Here is an 11,723-nt window from a genome sequence, read left to right as displayed (position 1 = left end):
GGCTCGAACTCACGACCTGAGCCGAAGTCGGACGTTCAACCGACTGAGCCACCTGGGTGCCCCCCAAAGAGGACAATGTTTTAGCTGGGCACCTCACCACCCCGTTAGGAGACGGCATGGGTTCTGGCTTGATAGCCAGCAGCCTCTCTGGTTGGGGTTCCCTGCAGCTTCTTCCCCTGGTCCCGTGTTGCATTTAGACTCTACCCTCCTCCAGCGAACCCAGCCCACCGGGTGGGGAGGGACAAACCGGTGCCCCAAACGGTCCACCAGCAGAGGGGAGACGAGATCACACAGGGTCACTGACCCGCAGCCTCTGGCAGCAACGGCAAGGAACCCCTGTCCGGGGGGGCGAGTGAACGTCTTCGTTGCTCAGTCTGGCCGCCCCTGGTTCTGCTCTCGGGTTTAGCAAATGCAAATACGGAGCATCTAGTGAAATGTGCCTTTCTGAGACGTAACAAGTAATTTTTAAGTGTAAGCGTGTCCCAGGTATTGCGTCATCTACTGACCCGTTATCTGCTGCTTCTGTGAGATTCGCAGTTAACGGGGCACCTGGGTTTCATCTCCTGACCCAGCGGGAGGCACCGTCCGTCTGTTCTCCCCACGGTGGCATCGAGGTGGGTCCCGGGGACTTGGCTCATGGAGGCTGCACGACTTTTAGAGCCCATTTTATGCAGAAATGGCTTTAGGGATTAGAGTCGAAAGCTCTTGATGGCCAGCTATGATTATATTTTATTTTAAACCATGCATAGGGGCGCCTGGGTGGCTCAGTCGGTTAAGCGTCCAACTTCGGCTCAGGTCACGATCTCATGGTCCGTGAGTTCGAGCTCCGCGTCGGGCTCTGTGCTGACAGCTCGGAGCCTGGAGCTGCTTCGGATTCTGTGTCTCCCTCTCTCTCTGCCCCTCCCCTGCTCGCACTCTGTCTCTCTCTGTCAAGAATAAATAAACATTAAAAAAAATGAAAATATACACATTTCCTCCCCTTCCTTTCTTTTTCTGACTATCGACAATATAATTTCTGGAAAGCCTTGCAGCCTAGAGGTCTGTCCGTTTCTGGTCGATGTGGTGGGAATGTGCCTTTGCATAAAGACCTTGATCAGGCTGGGCTTTCGAGCCTATTTACCAGGCTATGCCCCACCCCCGTCACTCTCGAGGGGAGGGTGATTCTCCAGGCCCCGTACCCCACCTCCCCTGCCCCGTCAGGCCCGCCGGCCTCGTTGGGGCGTCTTTAGTCTTTTGCGAAAGCTGCAATTATTGAATTATAGCTTCTAACTGCTTTGGTCTCAGCCTGCTTTGTTCGTCACGGGCGAGGAGCATCTTCCTTAGCAACACGGCATTTCTTTTCATTTCTGGAACTTTCCGTATCGTGTCCTTTAATGCTATAGTCTCCGATAACAAGGGGCGTGCTTTGAAGGTAAAAGCCTGGCCTATGTTCTTCCTTCTCGTGAAAAGGGGTCCCCGCTTTCCGGCCTGCGGCGTCTGGGTCCTTAATAGCCACCTCTTTACTTCCTACCTTCAGCGGTCTCCGTATTTTAGATTCTTCTATTTGGACACCTTCTTTCTGGTACCAGAAATCTGCATCCGTTAAGACTACATTAGCTGCACATAACCGAAAACCCAGAATGTGATTTGACCAGCGTTCAGCTGAGTTAACCATTTCTCCTAAAAATAGGAGCTCTGTCCAGGGCTGGCCCAGCTGCGCCGTGGACATCAGGAACCCCGCCTCCCCTGGGCTTCTCGGCTTTATCGTCCTGGATGAGGGGTTTCCTTCCTCACAGTTTTCTCGTGGCCCGAGACCCGGCCGTCAGACGGCTTTCCAGGCGGGAAGAAGGACGGGAGACCCCAGGGGACATGGGCACCATCTGGCAGAGTCCCCCGGAACACCTGCTGGAAACTGGTGTTTGCCTCTAATTATCCATCCTCTTTGACGTGGAAAGGGCTCCAGAACGTGATGCGTGAAAACGGCGCCCACAGAGGCGCGCACACACGCACGAGAAGGATCTTGAGGCTCGATCCTAAGTATGCTTATTTGCGTCCGCTGGTCCACACGTCTCTGTGTGCACCTGTACCCGCATCTACACGTGCCCAGTTCTGGAGGCACCGTCACCAACCCAACAGTGGTAACTTCCCCCAGAAGCGCTTGCGTCGAGGGTCACGATCGAGGGACGTTTGCCGTCCTTGTTCTGTAACAACTGGAATCTGTCTTTATTCGCTTGCCTAACCGGAAAGATGTAAAGAGAACGTGAGAAGGGAACCGGGGTCTTGCTGGTGATGAGACCGCAGCCCGGCGCATGCCAGTCAGCCTGGCCCTGGCTCCTGGCTAGCCGTGGGCAGACCTGGGATCCCGTCCGTCCCCGGGGAGACGCCCGCGTTCTCTGAGCTGGATGACATCACCTCTGGAGAGCTGACACCAGCGCGTGGGGGGATTTACGGACAGATGTGCGCTCAGATGGTGACACGTCGTTATGTCTGTTTATGTGACATCGGATAATCCACCGTGCAGTTTGTATCACGGTGTCTGGCCGTGTAATTACATTGCAACGTGTAACACTTTGGGGCATTTCTCGTGAAAATATGTGGCATTTAAAAGCTCACATTCGAGGGGACCAGCCGAGTTCACAGATCTCCCGCCTCTGAGCCCGGGACTTTGTCCACGAGACTTCTTCCAAATCCCACCCACACCCCCGTCTCCATCTAATCATCGTGCCGTACGCCTTCAGTGGACATTCTGCTTTCCCCGCGGATCCATTTCCCATTACCACCCACGCCACTATGTCAACGCTGGAACTCCTTAGATTGCCAGAAAACCGCAATTCACTTACTACAACCCACAGCCAGCGACTGGTTGAGTGGGACCCAGGAGCAACCCCTCCGTCCTGAATTAGAAGGGCAGGTGGTTCCCGTACAGAGCTGTGAGAGTCCCCGGGAAAACACGAATGTGTATTTTATTTTTATTTTATTTATTTATTTATTTATTTTTTCCCCCAACGTTTATTTATTTATTTTTTTTTTTTGGGAGGGACAGAGAGAGACAGAGCATGAACGGGGGAGGGGCAGAGAGAGAGGGAGACACAGAATCGGAAACAGGCTCCAGGCTCTGAGCCATCAGCCCAGAGCCCGACGCGGGGCTCAAACTCACGGACCGCGAGATCGTGACCTGGCTGAAGTCGGACGCTTAACCGACTGCGCCACCCAGGCGCCCCACGAATGTGTATTTTAAAAAGTGTGATACATCCTTCGTGTGGAAGATGATGACCAGTATTATTGCTATGAAGTCGGCAGTTAAAAAATTACGGGGAGATAACACAGGTTCGGTGGGCTTCCAGAATCTTGAAAGCAGGGTAGGGATCAGAGTCCGTGGTTGGTGCATTGGGAACCGGCCCAGGGGATGACTGAAAACTCACGGGGAGCACGGAGGAGCTGGACCCAGACTCGGTCCCGCACGTGTGAGCTGACACCTGTGGACAGAGAATTAAACCATGTGCCTGGTAGCACGGAGCTTCCGTGGTGAGAATTTATTACTATCTATTCAACTTCAAAAACCCCTATTGTTCCACTCTTAGTACTCACAACAGAGCGATACAGTAAATTAAATGCGTCTTCAATTATTCAGAGCTGCTCCTACAGAATTATTACGCCTAAATATTGTGTTTTAATGAACTGTACTTAATTTCCGCACAATCAAGAGACTATCTGGGCCGAGTCTTCCTCCCAGGGGCCCGAGGCCGTCTGTCGGCACTGCGGGCGGCTCGTGGTTTCGAATGTTGTCCTTGAGATCCCTCTCCTGCTCAGCGACGCTCCTCCTGTTTACCGTGGAAGGTTCCAGAAGGCGAGTGGGGGAGGCGGTGTGTGTTGCACTGGCCACCGGGCTGGGAGGCGGCCGTCTGGAGACGGCGACCGCCTGTCTATGCTCTCAGGGAAGGGACAGCACAGTCACCGTCTTTCTCCCAGGGGTACAGGTCTGTGGACCTTGAAACCCGAACCCAGGAAAGGGGAGAAAGTCAGGAGGGAAGAACAGTTCAAAGTCAGCCCATTTCCGGGCTCCCTTTTCTGTCCCAGGTGGCAGGCAGGGGGGCACGTCAGACACACAGGGTCCCCGCTCAGCTCACATTCCCTGGGGCCCAGATGTCCCCTCATCTGGTGGGGGGGGGGGTCCCTGGCCGGGCCAGCAGCGAGGCCAGGACCTGAGCCCAGACCTGGGTCAGGGCCTAACCCTAACGGCACACGGTTGTTAGTGGGGAATGCGGCCAATGCCTCTGATGCTTCCCTGTAACGCACGTCACCTTCCGATACACGATTTAATGAGTTAATTTTGCTTCTTGTTTGTGTGGCTCCCGCTGGAATAGTAGCTCCACAGGACTAGCATTTCAACTGTTTCTTTGTCACCAATGAATCCCCAGAACATGCCTCACAAAAATCTGTTGCATAAGTGGAATGAATGGACGAAGAGCTACCTAGAGTCGCTCGCACGCACGCACGCACGGACTCCTGCATTAGCCAGTTAGGGCAGGTCATGTCGCAGAAACACAAAGTCTGAAGTCTCAGTGGTTTCACAATAACAAAACTAAGATTTATTTCTCATTCGTGCACCTGTCCAGCCCGGGTTAGCAGGGCAGGTGGAGGCAGGGTGGGACTCACGTGGTCACTCAGGGACCCAAAGCGAGGATGTTCCTCCCCCCAGAAGGCTGCCGGTCGCTGTGGAGTCAGGACATTGAGAGGGTCACGTACTGGCTCTCCCAAGCTTCGGCGAAGAAGGGACACAAGTCCCTTCTGCCCTCGCCCCTGGGACAGACACAAGGGTCCAGCCTGGCTGCAAGGTGTGGCCGGAGGTGGGGGGTCCATGCGTCACTGTTGGCCCGCTCCGGCCCTCTCATGCTCATCACAGGCGCTCACCCACACCCGTTCACACGCACTCGTGTCCCCCGGCGCTCACTCTTACCAGAGCCCCTCCTGCCCCCGTAACTTCTCCCCCGCGTCCAACCACCGTATGCCCCGTGAAATTCCCGAGGCCTCACCCGTTCCCTGCGCCCACCACGGCCACCCGCCTGTGTGTCCCCCGGCCTTCCATCTCCCGACCGGCTCACCCGGGGCCCGTCCAGCCACGTTTCCAGCTTGTGCAGACTTCCCAGGCCGCGCGCAGGGGGCGTGTTTCTGAACAGGCTTTTCTCCCGGTGACGAGAACTCGTGACCCCCCTTAAGGCCCTTCTCCCCTGTTGCCTGGGATGCTTTCGGGCGCAGGGTCACAGAAGGCTGGGCCGAGTGAGACCCGAGTCCATCTACTCCGTGGACCTAAGCGCCCCGCCTGCTGCCGGACCTTCAGACCCTGCCCGCACCCGTCCGGCCCCAGGGTCCGGCTCGTTTGCCCACACGGACGGTCCAGTCACCTTCCTGGGCTTCCGCTCCCGAATCTGTAGAGGGGACTCCGGGATCCGCCTCTGGCGCTGTCGCAGGGAAGGGACATGCGGCCGAGCCTGGGCAGCCCCGCCCTCGGTTCACGGGCACCGTGGCCATGCGTCCCGGGGGCGCATCTGACAGATACAGGAAGCCATGTTCGCACAGGGGGCTGCTGTGTCCTTGAACCTGTTTTCAGCCAGTGCTGGGTATCTCCACGGCGTGGTACCCCCGGCAGGTGGGGAGGGACAGAATGCTCCCTGACTTCTGCGGTGACAGTGCCTGAACTAGGCACGTCTGACTGCAAAGCTACAGAGGTTCTGGGAGACGGGAGACAGGGGCGAGCAGGGCCCGGGCACGGCCCCGATGGGACAGGGAGGCGATGGGGGCCAGGAGGGGACTCCTCTGTCTTGCCCTTGGAGGACCAGCTCTGCCTGCCTCCGGCTGCCTCTCCTCTCTGGGGAAGCTCAGTGTCTCCCAGAGCCCTTCCCACCCCCGGGGGCCCCGCCACCCACGGCTCCCAGGCTGGCGGATGGCACACGTCTGCTCGGGAGGGTCCCCGCTCCGTCTGCCGCTCCCCCGGGACACCACCCGTGTTCCCCAGAGGGGCTGTGAAGTTCCCAGATAATTCTCAAAATAAAATTAATTTTCATGCATTTTCACTTAAAAATAGTAAGTGCTAGACAGCGCCGTGTGGGAGAGGAGGGGTTGTGGGAGGAAGTCAGGGAGGGGAGATGGCCGCGTGCTCCACCGAGCCCCGGGACACGGGGGCAGGTCAGCGGGCCCCAGGTCCCGCCGTGGGGGCTCCACCAGACTGTCGCCCGCTCCCTGAAGCCCCCGCCTGTCCTGTTGCAGCGAGAAGCACTTACTGCTGAGCCCTAGGGAGCCCTAGGGACCCTGGGGACAAGCCCCCCGCCCCCCTGCTCCCAGCTCGGAGCTCAGGGCCGACCTCCCCTCTACCCTGTCCTCCTGTCCCCTGTCCTCCTGTCCCCTGTCCTCCCTTCCTCTGTCCTCCTGTCCCCTGTCCTCCCTTCCTCTGTCCTCCTGTCCTCTTGTCTCCTGTCCTCTGTCTTCCTGCTCCCTGTCCTCCTGTCCTCCTGTCCTCTGTCCTCCTTTCCTTTGTCCTCCTGTCCCCTGTCTGTCCTCCCTTCCTCTGTCCTCCTGTCCTCTTGTCTCCTGTCCTCTGTCTTCCTGCCCCCTGTCCTCCTGTCCTCCTGTCCTCTGTCTTCCTGCTCCCTGTCCTCCTGTCCTCCTGTCCTCCTGTCTTCCTGCCCCCTGTCCTCCTGTCCTCCTGTCCTCCTGTCTTCCTGCCCCCTGTCCTCCTATCCTCCTGTCCTCTGTCCTCCTGTCTCCTGTCCTCTGTCTTCCTGCCCCCTGTCCTCCTGTCCTCCTGTCCTCTGTCTTCCTGCCCCCTGTCCTCCTGTCCTCCTGTCCTCTGTCCTCCTGTCCCCTGTCCTCCCTTCCTCTGTCCTCCTGTCCTCTTGTCTCCTGTCCTCTGTCTTCCTGCTCCCTGTCCTCCTGTCCTCCTGTCCTCTGTCCTCCTTTCCTTTGTCCTCCTGTCCCCTGTCTGTCCTCCCTTCCTCTGTCCTCCTGTCCTCTTGTCTCCTGTCCTCTGTCTTCCTGCTCCCTGTCCTCCTGTCCTCCTGTCCTCCTGTCCTCCTGTCTTCCTGCCCCCTGTCCTCCTATCCTCCTGTCCTCCTGTCCTCCTGTCCCCTGTCCTCCTTTCCTCTGTCCTCCTGTCCCCTGTCCTCCCTTCCTCTGTCCTCCTGTCCTCTTGTCTCCTGTCCTCTGTCTTCCTGCTCCCTGTCCTCCTGTCCTCCTGTCCTCTGTCCTCCTTTCCTTTGTCCTCCTGTCCCCTGTCTGTCCTCCCTTCCTCTGTCCTCCTGTCCTCTTGTCTCCTGTCCTCTGTCTTCCTGCTCCCTGTCCTCCTGTCCTCCTGTCCCCTGTCCTCCCTTCCTCTGTCCTCCTGTCCCCTGTCCTCCCTTCCTCTGTCCTCCTGTCCTCTTGTCTCCTGTCCTCTGTCTTCCTGCTCCCTGTCCTCCTGTCCTCCTGTCCTCTGTCCTCCTTTCCTTTGTCCTCCTGTCCCCTGTCTGTCCTCCCTTCCTCTGTCCTCCTGTCCTCTTGTCTCCTGTCCTCTGTCTTCCTGCCCCCTGTCCTCCTGTCCTCCTGTCCTCTGTCTTCCTGCTCCCTGTCCTCCTGTCCTCCTGTCCTCCTGTCTTCCTGCCCCCTGTCCTCCTGTCCTCCTGTCCTCCTGTCTTCCTGCCCCCTGTCCTCCTATCCTCCTGTCCTCTGTCCTCCTGTCTCCTGTCCTCTGTCTTCCTGCCCCCTGTCCTCCTGTCCTCCTGTCCTCTGTCTTCCTGCCCCCTGTCCTCCTGTCCTCCTGTCCTCTGTCCTCCTGTCCCCTGTCCTCCCTTCCTCTGTCCTCCTGTCCTCTTGTCTCCTGTCCTCTGTCTTCCTGCTCCCTGTCCTCCTGTCCTCCTGTCCTCTGTCCTCCTTTCCTTTGTCCTCCTGTCCCCTGTCTGTCCTCCCTTCCTCTGTCCTCCTGTCCTCTTGTCTCCTGTCCTCTGTCTTCCTGCTCCCTGTCCTCCTGTCCTCCTGTCCTCCTGTCTTCCTGCCCCCTGTCCTCCTATCCTCCTGTCCTCCTGTCCCCTGTCCTCCTTTCCTCTGTCCTCCTGTCCCCTGTCCTCCCTTCCTCTGTCCTCCTGTCCTCTTGTCTCCTGTCCTCTGTCTTCCTGCCCCCTGTCCTCCTGTCCTCCTGTCCTCTGTCTTCCTGCCCCCTGTCCTCCTGTCCTCCTGTCTCCTGTCCTCTGTCTTCCTGCTCCCTGTCCTCCTGTCCTCCTGTCTCCTTTCCTCTGTCCTCCTGTCCCCTGTCCTCCCTTCCTCTGTCCTCCTGTCCTCTTGTCTCCTGTCCTCTGTCTTCCTGCCCCCTGTCCTCCTGTCCTCCTGTCCTCCTGTCTTCCTGCCCCCTGTCCTCCTATCCTCCTGTCCTCCTGTCCCCTGTCCTCCTTTCCTCTGTCCTCCTGTCCCCTGTCCTCCCTTCCTCTGTCCTCCTGTCCTCTTGTCTCCTGTCCTCTGTCTTCCTGCCCCCTGTCCTCCTGTCCTCCTGTCCTCTGTCTTCCTGCCCCCTGTCCTCCTGTCCTCCTGTCTCCTGTCCTCTGTCTTCCTGCTCCCTGTCCTCCTGTCCTCCTGTCTCCTTTCCTCTGTCCTCCTGTCCCCTGTCCTCCCTTCCTCTGTCCTCCTGTCCTCTTGTCTCCTGTCCTCTGTCTTCCTGCCCCCTGTCCTCCTGTCCTCCTGTCTTCCTGCCCCCTGTCCTCCTATCCTCCTGTCCTCCTGTCCCCTGTCCTCCTTTCCTCTGTCCTCCTGTCCCCTGTCCTCCCTTCCTCTGTCCTCCTGTCCTCTTGTCTCCTGTCCTCTGTCTTCCTGCCCCCTGTCCTCCTGTCCTCCTGTCCTCTGTCTTCCTGCCCCCTGTCCTCCTGTCCTCCTGTCTCCTGTCCTCTGTCTTCCTGCTCCCTGTCCTCCTGTCCTCCTGTCTCCTTTCCTCTGTCCTCCTGTCCCCTGTCCTCCCTTCCTCTGTCCTCCTGTCCTCTTGTCTCCTGTCCTCTGTCTTCCTGCCCCCTGTCCTCCTGTCCTCCTGTCTTCCTGCCCCCTGTCCTCCTATCCTCCTGTCCTCTGTCCTCCTGTCTCCTGTCCTCTGTCTTCCTGCCCCCTGTCCTCCTGTCCTCCTGTCCTCTGTCTTCCTGCCCCCTGTCCTCCTGTCCTCCTGTCCTCTGTCCTCCTGTCTCCTGTCCTCTGTCCTCCTCCAGGACAGCTCTGCCTCCCACTCCCAGCCCCTCCCTGCTCCCATAACGATCTCCTTGCCCCTCCTTTCAAGTTACGCACGAAGGGACTCGCTGGCCCCACAGAAACCGCGGCCCAAACTCACCCCTCACCGTGTCTCTCTGCTTCTCGTCACTGCGCGTCACTCCCTGTCCCTGCCTCTACTTCCTCCTGGTTCTGACCCACCACCGAGGCCACTGAGGCCAGGTCCCCAGCATCTGTCCCCGTACATGACCTGTCTTTGTCCCAGGTCTCTGGGTCTCTGCCCTTCCTCCTCCTCAGTCCACCGGGTCTCTCTGCTCTCCCCGCCTCCTCTCTGTCTCTTTTCTAGATATTTGTCTCTCTCTGTGTCTCTCCTCTCTCTGTCTCTCCTCTCTGTCTCTGTCTCTCCTCCATGTCCGTCTATCTCTGTGTCTTCTCTCTGTCTCTCCTCTCTCTCTGTGCCTGTCTCTGTCTCTGTCCCTCTCTGTGTCTATCTCTGTCTCTTCTCTGTCTCTGTCTTTCTTCTATATCCCTGTCTCTCCTTCCTGTCTCTCTGTATCTCTGTCTCCTCCATGTCTGTCGGTCTCTGTATCTCTGCTGTCTTTGTCTCTCCTCTCTGTCTGTCTCTGTGTCTCTCTTCTCTGTCTCTGTCTGTCTCTGTCTTTGTGTCTCTCCTCTCTGTCTCTCCTGTCTGTCTCTGTCTCTGTGTCTCTCCTCTCTGTCTCTCCTCTCTGTCTCTGTCTCTCTCTGTGTCTCCTCTCTGTCTCTCCTGTCTGTCTCTGTCTCTGTCTCTCCTGTCTGTCTCTGTCTGTCTCTCCTGTCTGTCTCTGTCTCTCCTGTCTGTCTCTGTCTGTCTCTCCTGTCTGTCTCTGTCTCTGTGTCTCTCCTCTCTGTCTCTCCTGCCTGTCTCTGTCTCTGTGTCTCTCCTCTCTGTCTCTCTGCCTCTCCTCTCTGCCTCTGTCTGTCTCTGTGTCTCCTCTCTGTCTCTGTCTCTGTCTCTCCTCTCTGTCTCTGTCTGTCTCTCCTGTCTGTCTCTGTCTCTGTGTCTCTCCTCTCTGTCTCTGTCTGTGTGTCTGCCTCTTTCATGGGTCCCTTCCTGGCTCCTGTCCGTGGTTCCTAACCGTCTGGGAGAAGTTGAGGATCGAAGTGTCAAGGACATCGGACAGGCGAGGGCTCAGGGCCGCGGTCCCCCGGTCCTGGGACTTCAGCTTTGTCCTGCGGGGACCCTCAGCCCCACCGGCTGCCTCTTCCATGATCCCCACGTGCCCTCCCTTCCCCACCCCCACCCCAGGGCGGCACCCGGGCCGAGCTGCGAGCTGGGGAGGGGGGGCTTCCTCCGTCCCCGAGGTCATCGGCTCTGAGGCTGGCATGAGCCGGTTTGGGGACTGTCCCGGCCGCCACTTTCCGTGTGGATTATCTAGAGAGAGGCGACCGCTGTTCCCGCTCCGATCGGAGGGAGATTCTCAGCCCCGAGAACTCTGGTTTACAGGCTCCCGAAATCTCTCATCCGCTTCCGACCCAGAGCTGCACCCGGCGGAAGAGACGGGGAAGGAGACACGGCATTTTCCCGGCGCGCGCGCAAGTGCGTATACGAGTGTGTGCGTGCGCGTGTGTGTGCATGTGTGCGTGCGCGTGCGTGTGTGCGCGCGTGTGGCCGCCTTCCTATTTCCTTCCAGCCGGGGATTCTCTTCTTCAGCTTCACTTCCTTCCTGATCTCTCTCCCCCTCGGTGCTCCCGCCCTGCAGGACTCCTCCCTGCCCGGAATCCTGGGACGCCCGGCTTCCCGCTCTGGCTTATGACCCGTCTCCTGCCGGTTTCCCGCCTCCCTCTCCGGCTCGGGGCTCCACGACCGTTGGTTTCTTTTCCAGCACAGCAGGGAGTCCTGCCTGAATGGCCCGACTCAGCCCCTGGTCATGGGGACGACGGAGAGAGAGGGCCAGGCCTTCCCCCACCCGCGTCACTGACTCTTGCATTAATTAATAGGCGTCACCACCCGAGCCTGTCAATTCTACACGCCTGTGGGCCAGTCTGTCCTTTATTGATTAAAAAAAAAAAAAAAAAGCCGGGGGGGTGGTGTGTGGAGCGGGGTCCCCATCACAGGTGGGAAACCCGATGCCGTGCCCTCAGATCTCCGGGAATTTTTCAAACCCCTAATTTCTCCCGCTCCTGGCTGTCCACGTCACTCCCACGCCTGTTTGCCAGCCCAAACCTGGGTTCCACGAGGGGCCGGCCGTTGGGCAGCAGGTGGGTGTCAGAGCATTTTGGTCAAGGTTGGGGAGCATTAATTGTAACCCCGAATCGCCAACAGCCTAAGTTCTAACGTTAGACATTCCTGATCTTTTCTGGGGGGGGGGGGGTTCTTTTTAAATGTTACAAACCTTTCCGTGGGAACAATTCCAGGCTTAGAAAATACTCCGCAAGAATAGCACCGACTATGTCCATGAACACTTCACCCAGATCCCCCTCGTGTTAACATGGTAGGCACCCACGGTACAGTTCTAGAAACCAGGTGATCAACACCGCCGTGGTGTTCTCAT

This window comes from Leopardus geoffroyi, chromosome E1 (assembly GCF_018350155.1).
Source record: "Leopardus geoffroyi isolate Oge1 chromosome E1, O.geoffroyi_Oge1_pat1.0, whole genome shotgun sequence".
NCBI lineage: Eukaryota > Metazoa > Chordata > Mammalia > Carnivora > Felidae > Leopardus > Leopardus geoffroyi.
This window is presented reverse-complemented; position numbering follows the sequence as displayed.